The 18,483-nt window shown below is 41.4% G+C and overlaps 1 protein-coding gene across 3 annotated transcripts in view; it reads right to left on the reverse strand.

The window, feature by feature from the left end:
• Positions 1–18,483, reverse strand: part of STK39 (serine/threonine kinase 39) — a 314,494-nt gene that overhangs the window by 94,680 nt on the left and 201,331 nt on the right. The window lies entirely within an intron of this gene.

Consider the following 18,483-nt stretch of genomic DNA (forward strand, 5'->3'; position numbering starts at 1 on the left):
ATAAAAAAACAAACAAAAAAAACAACGAATACTAAACTTTCTTTGGGTTATTTGTATGGAAATATGTTAATATAAATGTTTCAGACATTACATGAAATTTCTAAAAATATATGTTGTGGTATAATGTTATAAGTCATAATTCTAGTTATTACTTTAAAATGTATATCTCAGAAATAACTAAATTTCCTTGTCAATTGCATTATTATGAACTTTCATCAAATCTTTAACCATGGTCATTTTTAAGTCTTTTGTCATTTACAGACAGTTCTGGGTGTAGTGTGATGTTTTTGCAAATATGTTCCTATAAAAGGGTTTCATCTTCAAGGAATTCATGGAAAAGACTCTGACAAGTACAGGTTTCTGGTAACTGACTATACTGCTGAACTGAATGAATAAGCATTTTCCGAACTCTAATGGAAAACTGATGAATTCATAAAAGTGCTAACAAAAGATCAAGATAAAAAAAATTAATTACATGGGACTGAGTGAACTGATGAGGATGATTATAATTTTTGTGACTTTCTGTTTGAGTAAAAAAAAAAATTGTATTCTGTATTCATTTATTCATTACATATGTTTAAACTTAATTATGTTATCAAAATTTATAAATTTGTTTATATTTAATTTATTTAATCTTATAGTATATGAGGATGATTTGTTAAAGTCACCAACTATTTATTTTTCCTGTCATTATTTTAGTTTCTGTTTTATGTATCTGAGAGCAATTTATTTAGTGTGCATGTGTTTAAAAATAAAATCACTGGTGTCAGTGTCAGTAAATAATAATAGCTGACTTTTGAGAGACAGAGGAAAGGTCCCTGCAATACTATTGAGGACATCAAAGGTATTGTCAGGTTAATGGCTGAGATAGCCTCCCTTTAAGGTAAGTGTAAACTTAATGAACCTTCTACCTTCAACAGTAGTAATACAGTAGAGAATAAAAGGGGAAAAAATATGTCTTTTCCTTATCACTCAACACACAACTTGAAGTCCAAGGCCACTAAGATAAATGTGGAGTCCTTAAAACATGGTGATTTAATGAATGTCATAAATTCAATTCTAGGCTTAGAGAGGTTACCGAGCAGCAGCTTGGTTTGTCTTTAAGGTAATCTGGATAAAACACTGGAATATGACCCAAAGGCTGTTTTATGCAAAAGATGACAACAATGAAGAGAGTAGCCTCTAATAATTCTCTAAGAAACAAAAAGGAAAGGGCAGAAAGACCAGGAGCTTACAAAAAGAAAAGAAAGTGTAAGATTAAAAGGTACATGCTACCAAGTCTATCAACACCCCAAATTCATACACTGTCTCTGCTGCACTGTGGTGGGGCAGACTCAGCGAAACCAGTGACAGCTTTTTCGGGAAGGAGAGTGAAGACTGTATCAAGTGAAAGGAGAGGTGATAAGCATGTTGGGCATGGGTCACAGAAGACAAATCGGACTGGGGGAAGGAGGCTGAGAATGCAGCAAGCCGCAAACCGGGGGCAAAACCACCAACCGTATCCGAAAACCCAAGCACAGTAACAATTTTAGCAGGACCATTACCAAAGAGGGTGGGCATTTTTAATTCCCTATCAATTAAATACAGTGAAAAATGAATCAGTACACCGAATAGGAATCAACCTGGTAACAGAGACAAGAAAGAAAAGCAGTGAGCAAACAGCAAGCTCCTTGCAATTTCTATTTAAAAGGAAAAGCAGTTCTCAAAGGTACATTTCTCATTTGCACCTTCGCCAAGTATGACAGACCCTTCTCCCCCGCCCAAAAAGCTACAACCAAGAATATAATAGGGCTTCCCTGGTGGCGCAGTGGTTGAGAATCTGCCTGCTAATGCAGGAGACACGGGTTCGAGCCCTGGTCTGGGAAGATCCCACATGCCACGGAGCAGCTGGGCCCGTGAGCCACAGCTGCTGAGCCTGCGCGTCTGGAGCCTGTGCCCCGCAACGGGAGGGGCCGCGATAGTGAAAGGCCCGCGCACCGCGATGAAGAGCGGTCCCCGCACCGCGATGAAGAGTGGCCCCCACTTGCCGCAACTAGAGAAAGCCCTCGCACGAACCGAAGACCCAGCACAGCCAAAAATAAAAATAAAATAAATAAAAGAATATAATAATATCTCAAAATTCAACTTTTTTTTTTTTTAAATCAAGTTAGTCTTAAAACTGTGCATTAGTACCTTTTCACATTTCCTCTTCCACTCCTCCCATTCCTCATAGTCTGTAGAGCACTGCTAGGAGCTGCACAGCACAGCTGTAAGACACCCCACACAGTCACCTCCTCACTCACCCCCTGCCACAGCCCTCGTAACAGGTCAGAGATGCGGTCTTGGTGGGCTACTCCAGTGGACACTGCACCATTGCACCATTATCCTCAATTACTGCACCATTTATCCTCAATTACATTTATTTGAACAATTCATCACACGATGCCTGATACAGCTGTTTAATATTTCCTATGTTTATACTTTTATTTCCTTAAATTAAAATGTAATATGTTCCTTAAAGGCCAAGGGTTATGTTTCATGATATTCCCTGGGTAACTTGCCCAGAAGTAGTTCTACATGGAGATGCATGCCTGTATCGGCAGACATTGAGTGGATCTTTTCCTCTTACTCCAAAATTGGTTCCCAGGATGCTAAGCCAAGGACAGACAGGCATCAGAAACCACATATTCTAAAGAGTGCTGCAAATATTAGAGGTCAGCCACTCCAACCCCTATTAATAACTCACCAAAATCACTCTGCTAGCACCAGTCATGACCTATGACTCCCTCGACCCTTACCTATATAAACAAAATTCGAGGGTGTGGGTGCAGAAGGTCAAACAATCTTCAATGGTGAATTACTGGTCCAGAGAATGTGCTGGGACAGCCCCAATACCAAGCCAACTACAGAAGTCTCCTAGAGCATCACTTAACACATCAGAGGTGCCTGTAAGGAGGGAAGGTTGGCATCTCACTCCACACATGTTTATCTGCTTATGGGGCAAATTTATCAACTTTATCAGCCTACTCCTAACTCCCTGAGCAAGAAGAAAACTGGTGAGACACAGCAGAGTGGAGAGAAGGAGCAGCCGTAGAGCCTGTATACATACTCACGCTTGGTATGCCAAGGAGTCAAGGGGAAGGCAGCCAAAACCAAGCCATCCTGCCATGACCCTACTCCTGAGGACCTCCTGCCCACCTGGCCAGGTGAAGGGAAGAAGGTGCTGGATCAGAAAGAACTCTTCAGAGAGTCCCAGCAGGGTCCCCACCAAAGAGGACACTGGCAGCCCGTTAGTGTTTTCGAAGCAGTGACAACTGAGAGGAGAAAGCAGCGCAGAAAAGGGAGGGTGGAATAGGGTGAAAGAGCTGAGTGTGTCCCCTACTCAGCCAGAGGGGACAGGTGGGGGAGGGGAGGAGACATAAAGGCTAAATTGAATAGAGACTGAAGTTTAGACTAGACTTGACTTCTTTATGTCATAACTAACTGGAGAATTATGGCCTACAGCCCAAGACACCATTAAAAGATGGGAAAGAAAGACTCAACATAGCTCTTTGAAAATGGTGACTAAAGAAAAATAAAACTTTCATTTTTACCCCAGATAGTACTGAGTATTCAACAAACTGATTAAAAAGAATGAAGGAAGGATTATTAAATATCTTCTAGCCCTGCTTTTTTCAGCTCCTCATTTTTAGATTTTCTGAGAGGGGGTAGTGAGGGAGACAGAATATTTTGAGAAAGGAAAAAGACTTATCTTAGCTACTCGCATATTGCTCAAAGAACTCTAAGCAAACACTACACTTTCCTGCAACACAGCAGTTAGCCTAATGCAGTCAAAAGGCCAACCTGAGGAGGATCCTTGGTGTGATTTACAATGCAAGAGTTTAAAATGGTATAGTCCTTGCTGTGGTAATAAACATTCATTTTAAGCCTTTTAAAGGACTAATACTTCATCTGAACATTCTCAGAGAAAGACCTCTGTTTGAGCGAGGGAGCAAAATGGTTCAATCAAGCCATAAAAAGAGAATGGATCAAAGTACAAAAATTCCAATACCTTTTTCACCAAGCCGACCTCGTATCCACTCCACTGCATGAAAATCTAGAACCAACTCCAGACAAATGTGCACAGTTTGATTTTATTGAATCCCCAGAGGTTCTCCATTAAGACAACAAAGGCAACCAGCTGGCAAGTTGGCAAATCTCCATTCAGGGAATTGACGAGTCATCACAGAGAACCCACCGAAGTGGGCTTTGACTTACACGACGAGCACAGGTAGAGCCCCAAACCAATGCGTGTGAGAGGAGCAACCCCTGGTCCTGGGGGCTCCCTGTGCCCGAGAAAGTGGAAACCACCCAGGGCAGAAGCCCTCCACCACTTCCTTGATAAGAGACATACTTCTGCAAATAAAAAGGAGCCGAGGGTTCTGAAGAAGACTTACATAAATATGTTGTGGCCAGGTGTGCTTTCCAGCACCTTCAGTGTCCAAATTCATTAAAAACTCCACCGAAACTCATACTTTCTTTTGGAGATTAAAGTTACTTAACTACATACCTCACTGGGAAAACTCACAGAGCTAAGCAGATTATTAGAGGAAAGGATAGAGTTTTATTTTCTGAAAAATTTTAAAAAGAGTAGTTCCCGTATTCGTGTAACGGTCTGATTTCCACGTGGCCCAGAGGCTGGGAACTCGGAAGATAATCTCTAGTTTCTCTATGCAGTGAAATTCTGATTCAATTAATAGCCTTATCACGTGATGAGTTTTCATTTTGCTGTGGTCCCCTAAAATCTAGTGAGTATTTTCTACCTCTTTCTCAGACTATGCTTTTAAGTTCAGGTAAGTTAATGTTTTTCATCTTCTTTCATAAACACTGGCCAAGCTTAGCCATCTGTGAAAGGCCACCTCCAGCCCCAAGGCACACACCTTCCTTTACCTATGTAATGCTCCCAACAGCAGCCCGCAGACTAAACATCGTCAACTCCAGCAAACAGCCCAATACATCATGCTATTGAGAAGATGATTTTTTTTAAATCACCATCTGCAAAAGGAGTAACTAGTGACAGCACTGATAACCTGTGGTGACTGAGCATCTTATAAACAGGCAGGCTCTTGCCCAGATGCTCTGTGAACTGTCAGTTGATGCAGAGTCAAGGAGAAACAGTGTGAAACAAGCACTGCAGAACACTCCAGGTCTATGAGAGTGAACTGGAGAAGGCAAAGACTCCCCGAGTTAACCAATTCCCTCCCAGCCACCGCTTAATACCTAGGAAACATAAGTAATGTTGGATAATGACATAAATGAAAGCAGCAAGAAAAATAAACTCCAATTTCTGAGTAAGTGAAAGCCCTGATAATCGTCTTACTAGTTTGCCTCCTGGAGATAACCTTGGGTATGGTGATGCCTATTTAGATACAACACCAAAGGCACAGTCCATGAAAGAAATAATTGATAATCTGACTTATTAAATTTAAAGACCTCTGCTGTGTGGAAGACAATGCCAAGAGAATGAGAAGACAAGCCACAGACTGGGAGAAAATATTTGCAAAAGATGTATCTGATAAAGGACTATTGTCCAACACATACAAAGAACGCTTGAAGCTCAACAATAAGAAAAGAAAAAGAAAAATGGGCCAAAGACTTTAACAGACACTTCAAAGAATATACACAGATGGCAAATAAGCATATGAAAAGATCCTCCACGTCACATGTCATCAGGGAAATGCAAATTAAAACACAGATACCACTACACACCATTAGAATGGCCCAAATCTGGAACATTGATAATGACAGCCCCAAATGCTGGTGAGGATGTGGAGTAGGAGAAACTCTCACTCACTGCTGGTGGGAACACAAAATGGTACAGCCACTTTGGAAGACAGTTTGGCAATTTCTTACAAAACTAAACATACTCTTACCATACAATCCAGCAATCATGTTCCTTGGTATTTACCCAAAGGAACTAAAAACTTACATCTACACAAAAACGTACACATGGATATTTTATAACACCTTTATTCATAATTGCCCAAACTTGGAAGCAACCAAGATGTCCTTCAGTAGGTGAATGGATAAACCAACTGTGGAACATACAGAAAATGCATAGTGCTCATGGCTACAAAGAAATGAGCTATCAAATCATGAAAAGACATGGAGGGACCTTAAATGCACATTCCAACTATATGACATTCTGGGAAAAGCAAAACCACAGAAAGAGTAAAAAGATCAGTGGTTGCCAGGAGCCTGGGAGGGGGCTAACAGGCAAAGCACAGAGGATTTTTAGGGCAGTGAAAACACTCTACGTGGTACTGTAATGGTGGATACATTTGTCCAAAATCATAGCATGTACAACACCAAGAGTGGACTGTAATGTACACTACGGGACTTTGAAGAATACGGACATGTCACTGTAGTCTCACGGACTGTAACAGACGTACCACACTGCTGGGGGTGTACACGGTGAAGGCAGCTAAGCATGTGTGGGGTCCAGGGGTAAATGGGACACCTCCACACCTTCCTCTTAGTATTGCTCTGAACCTGAAACTGCTCTTAAAAAATAAAGTCTTAAAAAAATAAATAAATAAAAGTCAAGGAAACATATTCTTCTCTAAAGGCTCCTGAAAGGACACAGCCTTGCCGACGCCATGATTTTTTAGCCCATTGAGACCCATGTAGACTTCTGACTTACAGAACTGTGAGATAAGAATAAATAATAAAGATGATAAATTTGTGCTGTTCTAAGCCACTAGGTTTGTGGTAATTTATTACAGCAGCAATAGAAAACTAATACAAGGACCAATCAGTGAATTTCACTGGGCAGCAGAGACTTCCCACTACACCACCAGTTAACAACTGTATCAATTTTACCAAGAAGAACAAAGTTTTCTAGCACTCTGAGAATTGCAAAATAAAGTTGAAAGTATATTCCAGGGAGTCTGGTTTCAATGGGGAAAGAAAAGTTAATGCAGAGAAAGCCCCCAAACTGAAATATGCTTGTTGCTTTTCCAAGACTCAACATTTTGAGGAAGAAATCTCACCACTCATTATCTCCAGGGATATGGTAACTGACATAACTTTGCAAACAGACCTCAGAATTATTCAGCTCTGATCAAGAGGACGCGTCCTAAGAGAAAACCTTCCCTGATAAAACTGGAGAGGAGAATTTTTAAGAATGCTAAGAGCATCAGGTCACGTCATCAGCAGCTAGGAAAGGTGGAATATAAAAAAGGATAAGAGACGGCCTCTGCAAAGTGACAGAAAGGGTAACTTAAAACACTCAGGTGGGCTTCCCTGGTGGTGCAGTGGTTGAGAGTCTGCCTGCCAATGCAGGGGACACGGGTTCGAGCCCTGGTCTGGGAGGATCCCGCGTGCCGCGGAGCAGCTGGGCCCGTGGGCCACAGCTGCTGGGCCTGTGCGTCTGGAGCCTGTGCTCCGCGACGGGAGGGGCCGCGATGGTGGGGGGCCCGCGTGCCGCGATGGGGAGTGGCCCCCGCTTGCCGCAGCTGGGGAAGGCCCTCGCACAGAGACGAAGACCCAACACAGCCATAAATAAAATAAATAAATAAAATTTAAAAAAAAACAAAACACTCAGGTGTTTGTTAAAATTTCGGGCTGTTGCCAGCCAAGGTATCAGGTAATTAACATTGACTTAAATGACACCAAATCTTCTTCAGGTACCCACTATTTTAAGACATTTTCTCTTCATGCCTATCTGGTCGATGACATTACAAAAGTTCATGAGAAAGATGCAAGAGTTCAGGGAAGACGTGAAAGTCCCAGAAATGTGACCAAACAATTGGTGCAGCAAGTAAGACTGACTGCTGGCCAGAGCACGGCGGAACTTACGGTGAGAGAGAGGACGGCCAGGAGGCTACCCCTCTGCAGGTTGATTTTGGGGTTCTATTCTTGGCACCGATAGTGACTGGTCACGTGACACTGCACAATTCACTGCCCTTCCGAGGTTAGATGAGAGCTGCCCTGAAAACATTCTGCAACAGAGCTGCAGTTGTGGGTGAGCTCCACAGAGACACGCCAGCTGCCGCCTTTAAGCTGCCTGTAGGACTCAGGAAGACTTTTTAATAGGGAAACTTCTACCAGAGAGGGGTCTGGAGGAAGAAGCGTAACACACCGACACTTCAAAACTCACAAGTTGAGACCTGGTGCTGAGACCCAGAGGCAGGTATGGCCAATGGATGCTGGTGACAACCCTAGAGGAAGTAATCCAAGCTGGATGCATAGGAAGGGCAGAGGATGCTCCTGAAAGGACCCTCTTTCAGCAGGACTTTGTTCACATCTCTGCCACAGAAACCATCTTGCAATTCTTACAGCATGGAGTCCGTATGTATTTTAAAAACTAAAATAGATTATACCTAAAGTATTATCTCACTTGGGAATTTCTGTAGAGGAAATCTAGTAAAGAAGTATTTTTTGTACACATCTCCACTATAACATCAAAAACTATTGTTCCACTATAACATCTTTAGCCACATACATACATACATACAAATCTTGTGAGGCATCTTGATATTCAAAGTTTGTGGAAAATGCCTTTAGTTAAGAATCATTCAGTTGGCACTTGTGCAATACACATGTATTAAGGGTCTATCACATGCTAGGCACCTGTGTAAGGCTCTAAGAGAATAAAGGCAATCTGTCATCTCCTCCAACGGTTATGTCCCACACACATGTCACTTCCTCTAACCCCAGGCTGCTCACAGCAAGCAGCCAAGGGAGGATTTCTTAAAGAACATGCACTGGAGAGAAGAACCCAAAAGAATGGCTGCAAAATGGAACTCGGTGTTTGTGTTCTACTGTTGTTAGCATGTTACACTCAGGAATCATTCATTTTGGTGGCTTCTCAGTGCAGGGCCTAAGAACTCAGCCCTAACAAAGAGTAAGGAAGCAGTGTCAGCTGCCACATGGACACCTCTTGCGGACCCAAGTGCCACAACCAGACCCTAGAATCCCCATGTGCTTCGATACTGGGCTTACTCCGTTTTGTATCTCCAGGTTTCTCGAAGTCTGAGAGCATTTCAGCAAGGTCAAAATCCAATGCTAAAGGGGATTTTTCTACTGGGCAGTTTTAAAACATCATTTTTGCACATATAAGCTTTCATATACTGCCATACTGAAAAACTGGGAATTCCATAAATATCAAATAATACTTTTAAAGTAATATGTTTTGGCACACTCAGTCAAAATATAAAGAAGCCATCCAAAAGGACTGTGTGGATTTATACTCAAAGATATGAAAAGATATCAAAGACATTACTAAATAAAGCAGACCATAAAACATTATGTGTTTTGTGAAATAAAATATTTATACTATAACATTATTAACGTAAGTATAGAAAAGAGTAGAAGAATATTTGTCAAGAGGCTAGTAATGATGTATCTCTGGGTAGTGAGATATGGAAGATTTTATTTCTTGTTCTTTTCTTTTAATTTACTTTGACTTTCTAAATTTCTAAGATGACCATATATTGCTTGAAAATACAGAACTCTATACATTCCCTATTGCTGAAAGTATCTGCACTGGAAAACATCTGCTTGCTCCACTGTCAGAAAGAAAAGGACATTATCTCACAATGAATGGCTTTTAATTCTTCTATTTTGCTTCTCATGCATTACCAAATTTTTCTGAATACAAATCTTCCTTCCTTTAGCATGTTCACCAGCAGAAGGATTTTGTAAATGCAGAAGATCTACATCCTGCACTACCCTATATCATCTCTACTTATACCATCTACCTATACCACACCACCAGTAACACTGGATTAACATCAGAAGACCCAGTCTCCAGCCTAAGTGTACTATCTCTGTGACTGCAGGAAAAGTTACTTAACATCCCTGATCTTGCTTTTTTCACCTGTGAGCAGCAAACATAGGATGAAAGGAAAAATTAAATCAGGCAAGTGATGTGACCGTGCTTTTAAAGTTGTAAGACACTACAAATGCTGACTGCTATTTTCATCATCAACTTTAGTATCTCCTCTAAAATATTTTCAGGTATTCCTGTCATAATATTTAACGATGGGCATATCAGGAAACACTGTTAAAAGAATACTTAGGTAAAATGTCAGTGAGAAGACGGGTAAATGTAACAATCCTAAAAGTACATGGGTTTCTAATGGCATTCAGAACGGAACTGAATAGAGCACGGCCACGGGATCAAGCGGTAAAGAGCAAGGACCAGCATGCTCATCAGACCCAGGTTCAAGACCCGTCTCTGCTTCATCTGAGCTGGAAGGTATTGGACAAGTAACCCCCAGGACTTTACGCCTTAGTCTCTCACCCGTGAGATGTCAGTAACAACAGCATCGATGTTGCAGAGGTTTTGTGATGATTAAACATGACAAAGCCTACACAGTGCTTATCATGGTGCCTGGTCCATTGTAGGAACCTGATCTTTCTGAAGGATCTCACTCACAATATAGCCAAGATGTACAACAGCGACTCCAATTCTCAGAGGAAAGGAAATTACCACAGGAGAACATTCCAAAAAATTAAATGCTAAATATTTTTCATAATAAAGAACAGTATTTCTAATAACTTGGCACCTACATAATAATACATACCACTCTACTGAAAAACAAACAGTCTTCTCAGGAATCATTTAAGTCTGATAAGACCTGTACCAAAGACCACAGCCTGTCACTGCCCCTGGATTCAACCCAACCAGTACTCTTTGCAAAACGTGGATGTTGAAAAAAATAAACACTGGTTACTATGGGAACAAGTAATCCAAAGGTAACATTCAGACAAAAGGGCTCTCACCTTCCTTTAACTACCCATAGCTCTTCTTTTCATCTGTCTTCTTACGGCATTTATCACTTTCTACCTTGTGTTAAGAGTCATTTGTGCAGGGTCTGATCTATCCGCCTACACAGTAAGCTCTTTGAGTGCAGAGACCCTGTCATATTCATCTTTGGATTTTCAACAAAGCCTTGCACAAAGAAAGCCATAAATAAGTAGTTTGTTGGGGGAAAAAAAGACCATGTACTAAAAAGCACTGCCACAACTGGTCACTATGACTACACTATTTAACCTTTGGGGGAAAAATTAATCAAGCCCGCCAACCACTTGACTAGAATTATGCAGTTAACCTGATTTTACAGACTAGAGAATCATTTAAGAATTCTAATCCCTCCTGAATGATGATAACATGGAATTAGAATTCAGGCATACTAACGCGAACATGGTGAACAACATTGTTTTTTAGCAGCTTCAGCTTTCTTTATGAAATTATAACTTACTAAGTCTACAGTTTACCCATATCTAAGCTCACCTTTTAATAGAGAAACTAAAATAATAAGTCAAAATAAGTAATACTGTCATGCTAAAGGATTTCTGTAAAATAAATATCCTATTCCAGAGATCCTTATCCCCCACAAACAGGAAAACTATTTCGTTGGTCTAGGGTCTTTAATTGGCCCATCAAGGTCTAATGATCTTGCTACATAATAACCAAGTAAATTCATTATTAGCAAACTGATGGGGTAGACCAAAGCATCTATGTGTGATAACTGTCACAGTTGCCTTCAGCTGAACTAACTGCGATCCACGGGGCTGCGCTGTCAAAGCATGAACGGCATCCAACACAAAGGCATTAACAATTTAACTGATAAGTTGATCACTTTTCCAACTCACTGAGCCTGACTCTAAAAAAACATGTTTTATGTCAAATATGACTATTCTATTTTATGAAAAATATACTAATGACAAAATATTTGTGCAATGCCTAACTCAAACCAGAAATTGTAATAACATCTACAGACAGTTACATAAATTACGAGGTGGCTCACTTGTGAGGTGGTATTTTTCTCCTCAGAGGTAAGAGGATTTCCTTATCTTGTACCTAAATTTATGACACTCATTTTTTTTGACAACACTACCATACACACAATGGACAAGAGAATATCTGCAGGAAAGTACATACATGGAAAAAGAAAAAACTACATTTTAACTATGTCCAGCATTTAACATGGAGATGTAAGGTCTAATCCTTTTTCTCCAACCTTACATATAACAGATCAGTTTTAAAAGCAAGTTAAAGCAATATTATATTTTTTCAAAGAAGAAATTAGCCTTTGTCTCCTCGGTCTTTTGCCTATGATCACCAGAAATGAGAAATGGAGAAATAAATATACTACTTGTAGCTAAAATGTATTTGTCTTTTCTTTTTAGAATGTGGTGTTGTGAAAAGTATTTCCCAGTTTCCTACCTAGAGAATGAAGGTGAGGTTTACCCAGCATCTTGGGGAAGGAAGCCATATTCCTAGCAGGTAGGTCTATAAAATGCTATGTCAAAGAGAAAGTCAGAGTGACCTTTCCAAGAGGTGGAGAAAGCAGCCACCCAAACAGCATTAGTTAACAACTGGTGAAATGCTGGCTTGAACCGATGTCTACTCACTAGCCTGGAGCACGATACACATGCATGTCATGCCCAGATGGCCTCAGGGGATAAGAAAGGCAGGCACACTGTTTCCTAACACCCAATAGCCATGTGTTGTCTAGACCAGTGATCCACAAGGACAGAGCGAGGGGACATTTGTGTGTGTGTGTGTGTGTGTATATGCATATGTTTGCGTATGTATATAAATATGTGTCTATATATGTACCATATACATATGTCAGAATCTTGTGGTCTAGATGGAAATGAATGAAAAGGGTACAAAACAGCACATGGATTTCCTAAATCTGATCAACACTGGCCAGAACAACCTTCCAGCTTCCTCTCACACAGGCTGGTACAAGCGATCCAGAGTAAGTTTCAAATGGGGACTGGGGTATGACGAAGTTGCGTGGCAGGGACCAACACTAGATGGCAGATTTTGATACTCAATGAGCATGTAACGTTGAAAGTTCTAAGAGAAGCTGGCCCTGTGAGGGGGTGTTGGTGGTAAAAGAAGAGGCCAGGAGACTGCCACCCCACACACAAGAGACCACTGAGGGCAACTCTATGACCCATATTTCTTCATGATTTAAAAAGTGACTCTAGGGCTTCCCTGGTGGCGCAGTGGTTGGGAGTCTGCCTGCCAATGCAGGGGACACGGGTTCGAGCCCTGGTCTGGGAGGATCCCACATGCTGCGGAGCAACTAGGTCCGTGAGCCACAATTGCTGAGCCTGCGCGTCTGGAGCCTGTGCTCCGCAACAAGAGAGGCCGCGATAGTGAGAGGCCCGCGCACCGCGATGAAGAGTGGTCCCCACTTGCCGCAACTGGAGAAAGCCCTCGCACAGAAACAAAGACCCAACACAGCCATAAATAAATAAATACATTAATTAATTAAAAAAAAAAAGTGACTCTAAAGCTGGGGCCTGCAAGGGTGTGTTCATAGAACCCTCTAGGAATGTTTTTAAATGCTCTGTTTCCATTTAGATGATGATCACACTCACACGCACTTATATTCTGGGACATCAGGATAATGTCCATTTCAGGGAACAAGCTACTGGTTCACTTAAAATTCACAATCCCTAACCTCAAGTGATCACCGGTGCAGCCTGTTCATCCTATCACATCTCCCTGGTGAACTGACGCTCCAGCTCTCCTACACAATTATCTCCTCATTTCTCCAACGTTGAACATCTTTTCCTTCCTCACTCTCAATGATGACATTCCTTATCTTACTGAGAGAAGAGAATTAACAGAAGAAGACTTCCACAAGCCCATACCCCAAATCACCAAGCTCCCTGCACCTCTGCCTGCCCTTCCATCACTGCGGCTGCAATGTCAGACAGACATCTATCCATTCTCCTGTCTAAGGCTGACATCTACATGGATACCTGGGCGTCATCCCTTCCCACCCAGCTGAGGACATCAGGCTTACAAATGTCCCGTCTCTCATTCCATTTTCCTTCTCTATTGGATCATTTCCATTAAACAATACTTTAAAAAAAAAAACCCTCCCTTCATCCCATATTCTCACTGAGCTAACACCCCATTTCTTTGCTCCCCCTGTACAGCAAATTTCTAGCAAGAGTTGTCCGTACTAACAAGTCATCTATCTTTGTTACATTATGTTTTCTCTCGCCACCCTGTCCTGAACCCAGTTCTATCAGGCTTTTGTCCCCACCACTGCACTAAAATAACTCTTGCCAAGGTCAAGAATGGTTAAGAATGTATTGATATTTTGCCAAACACAATGGTGAATTCCCAGTTCCCACTGTACTTGATCTATTGATAACAACTGATGCAGCTTTTCACTCCTCCTTTCTTGAGACTTCCTCTGTTTGACTTACAGGACCACTATCTCTCCTCGACCTCACCAGCCTCTCCTCACCAATCTGTTGATTGCTCCTCATCCATGCACCACCTGAGAGTGTGCAAGACCTTGAACTCTTTACCATCACTCACTCCCTACGTGAGCTCATATGACTTCATAGCTTTAAAAACCGTATGCACCAGTTCTCAAATTTATCTCTCTTGCCCAGAAATACATCTCCTTTGAAATCTAGGCTCGTGTACCCGAATGCCTACTTGACATCATGAAATAGATTTCCACTAGACAACTCAAACTGAACTTGTCCAAAACTGAATTCTTGATTCTGCCCAAACCTGCAACTCCAACTCCCCTCCTCATCTCAGAAGACAGCAACTCCATTCATCTGTATTTTCAGGCCCAAACCTTTTAAGTCCTCTCTCCTCCATCCAGAATGTGATAATCGCTCGCCACCTCCATTACTTCCCACCCTGGTCCAGGTCACATCATCATTTTTTGCACCAGGGCAATAGCCAGCCAATGGGCCCTCCGCTTCCACCCTGAATGGTATCTATATGGTCTAGTCTCCATAAAGCAATCGCAGGACTTATTTTAAAATTTCACTCAGATGGTGTAACTCTTCTGCTCACAAACCTTCCACCACGGTTTCCCATCCACAAACAGTGAAATCCAAAGTCTTGACCACAGGCTATATGGCCCTACATGATTCAGCCCCTGCTAACCTTCAGACCTCACCCACCCCCCACCACCACTCTGGCCACACTGGTTCCCTGGCTGTTTCTATAACTACTTAGAACATCCTTCCTGCTCAGAATATATGCGATCACTGTTTGCTCTGCCTAGAACTTTCTTCCTCCAAGCAACCTCATGGCTTGGTTCCTCACTTCTGTCAGGAGTCTGCTCAACTATCCCTTTATTTAGAGAGCCCTTTTATGGTATGTAGAATTCCATGATGGCCTCCAACCTTCCTGTCCCCTGGTGTACATGCCCCACGTACTCCTCTGCCCTGAGTGTGACCCGGACCTTTAAATATGATGGGCTGTCACTCTTGTGATTAAGTTATGTTTTATGACAAAGGTGCAGGGATTTTGCAGATGTAACTGAAGTTCCAAATCAGTTGATTTCGACTTAATCAAAAGGGAGATTATTCTAGATGAAGACTGGCTTAATTAGGTGAAAAACCTTTAACAGAGGGACTGAGCTCTTGGAGGGCAGGGGAAATGTTCTCCAACTGCCCCTGAAAAAAGCAAAGTCAGGCTGTGAACTGTCTGGAGTGGGGTGGCCTGTAGGAGCCGAGGATCTCAGTCCACACCTGCAAGGAACTGAATTCTGGCCACGCCCAAGTGAGCTTGAAAAAAGACCTCAAGCTCCAGGTGAGCAGGTCTTAACTGCAGCCTGGTGATCCACAGCAGAGGACCCAAGTAGGCCGTGTCCAGACTTCTGACCTACAGAAGCTATGAGATAATAAATGGAGGTTGCTTTAAGCCACGAAATTTGTGGTAACTTGTTACATAGCAATAGAAAACTAACATGCCTTCCTTAATACAGAACAGCACCCTCAGACTTTCTAGCCTCTTGACGCAGCTTTTCCTTCAGAGAACTTGATATATCATATCAGTAATGCTCGTATTTGAATTGTTCCTCTCCCTACCTCTAGAATGTAAGCTCCTGGAGGGCAGGAAATTTGTCTTTTGTTTTTTCCCTTATTGCATCACAGGGCCTAGAACAGTGCCATGCACAAGGTAAGTGCTTGATAAATATCTATAGGATGAATGAGAGTAGCTGCTGCTTACGTTTACATCAGCAGAGGGTGACCCCCCAAAACTTAATAGCTTTTAACTGTTAACTTTCAAAGGCTATTTCTCAAATCAAAGTACAGTTGACCTGCAAACAACAGGGATTTGAACTGTGCAGGCCCACTTATATGTGGATTTTTTTTTTCAATACATGCATACCACAGGACTACACAGCCCACAGCTGGTTAAATCTGTAAATGTGGAACTGTGTGTAAAGAGGGCCAGCTGTAAAGTTATAAGCAGATTTTCAACTTCGCTGGGGGTCAGTGCTCCTAACCCCTGCACCGTTCACAACTGTACAAGGATTGCCCTTAAAGGAGTCCAACAACATATTCTGAGAGATTCATGAGTTCTCAAATGTAAAAAAAAAAAAACACGAATTTAAACAAATACCTTGTAAACATTTAACAACAACAAAAAAGATGCATATAAGCAATTAGGCATAAACATGTGTTTGCTAAAAATAAGTTATACTAAAATTCACTTCCATTTTTTGAAAATATCATTGATATGTCTTAATTTCAGAAATACTTTTAATGGATCCTGTTACGATAGCCTTTTGAATAGTTAGTTAAATGTTGACTAAAAGGCAGTAGAGTCAATAGGATTTGTTTCTGATTGAGCAACTATACCAAAAAATACTAGTTAATTATTGAAAGCCATTCAGAAAGTGAGCAGTTTCTAACAGATGCCAGAAGGCTCTGTCCTACGTGAACTGCTGAACACGATAATCAATGTTCTGGATAAAGGTGCAAAAGATAGGGTCATCAAATTGACAAGGGACGTATATACAAACATCGTAACTAATATGACACATTGACAGTCAGGAGTGAAATGTACGGTGGGCGAGCAATGAGTCAAAACCACCAGGTCCATCCTTATACTGACAAATGCTAAGATGTACACAGAGTTTTAAAACATAAGTTGCAGTTCAGAGTCAGCCTTGGTAGCCCTTCAAATGGAAAAAACACAATCAGAGGTTTTTGTTTGACTGTTGGGTCATGCTAAATTCATCACCAAATTACACAGATATTTCAAAAGGCAATGAAAACTTGGACTGATTTAGGAGAAATTTATAAATTTCTCTATTTAGGAGAAATAGAGTGTGAATTGCAAAAAAATACATGATCTAACTACTGTATTCTAGCGTGCTCAGATCACATCTGGAGTCCTACATTTAAATATGGGTGCTCCATTTAAAAGGGACAAGGTTAAACTGGAAAATAATACCATGAAAAGAGTTCTGAAGTTGAAGAGGTCTTAGAGTAAACAAAGTTAAACAAACTCCTCTCCTGCAGAACTTCTTAGAACCTTTAATGTTAATCTTCCTTGTGATTTCCAAAAAAAGGCGTGTGTGTGTGTAATAGATGGATACTACCCGTTGTTTCTTAACTTATTTGAACATGGAACTCTTTCTTCATGGAGAATCTTTTAAGACTAGTGACCCAAGCCATGAACTCAGGAAAACCACCGCCTAAGCCCATGAGAAAAAGGGTAACAAATGCAGATGCAGACTAAAAGTCACTAGGAGTAAACAAGGATGATTGGGAGGGGGATAGAGAACTGTATCGTGAGAAGCAAGGCTAAAGTTACTTTTGCTGTTTTGCCTAGGAAAGGAGAAGAGCAAGCCTGGCAAACAACAAATGGCTCTCAGAAAAATGAGAGAATGCAACTGTTTTATACTGTCCCAGTACCTAGAGCAAAACAATATTTGGAAATAAGGCTCAAAGTATGCATTTTAACACTCTTCAGGAGACTTATCCAGAGAACCTGATATGTGCTCTAAGGGTCAGAATTTGAGCCCAGAATAGGAAGGTCAGCTAAATCTTCAAGAGGACATAGCAATTAAAGCTTTTCAGTATCACAGAGGTGATCGCGGAAAAAGAGTGAACTGAAGTATGCACAGGGGCTGGGTAAACACCCAGCAGGGGCACTGAAGAAAAGACTCCTGCGTATGTCAAGTAGGAGGTTGGATGACTGGGTTCTAAAGGTGACTTCCAACACTGCATGCTCAGCGGACTAGCCTGTAACCTCCGTAGTCTCACTTACCCTTGCGTCTCAAAGACAAACACTGAGCCCGGCGCAGAATTGCTTTCTCAGAAATATTGGTGAATATTTATGAGTGAATAAATGAACAAGTGAAAAATAAAAGGAGTACCTGTTTCCAAAGTCAAACAAAAAGGGAAAGGGCTATTGCATTCTTTGGAAACTGCTAAATACACTAACTGTGAATCACAAGCAAGGTTACTCTCAAATATAAGGAAAACAGTCTTGTAATAATTTCACATCTTGACTTGGAAATCAACTCTGAATTAAACTGCACCAAGGGTTGCTGTGAGGTTCCCATGGTAAGTATGGGAAAATGCACTGCAGATTGTAAATGACCATCAGAAGGAAGAGGTGATTATGGCGAAGATAATCTACCCTGACAGATTATGATAATTCAGAGGGCTGGAAACTAACCTTGAAAATGAATCCACCTTTTATAGACACGG

Source organism: Balaenoptera acutorostrata, chromosome 8, assembly GCF_949987535.1.
Source record: "Balaenoptera acutorostrata chromosome 8, mBalAcu1.1, whole genome shotgun sequence".
In the NCBI taxonomy this organism is placed as follows: domain Eukaryota; kingdom Metazoa; phylum Chordata; class Mammalia; order Artiodactyla; family Balaenopteridae; genus Balaenoptera; species Balaenoptera acutorostrata.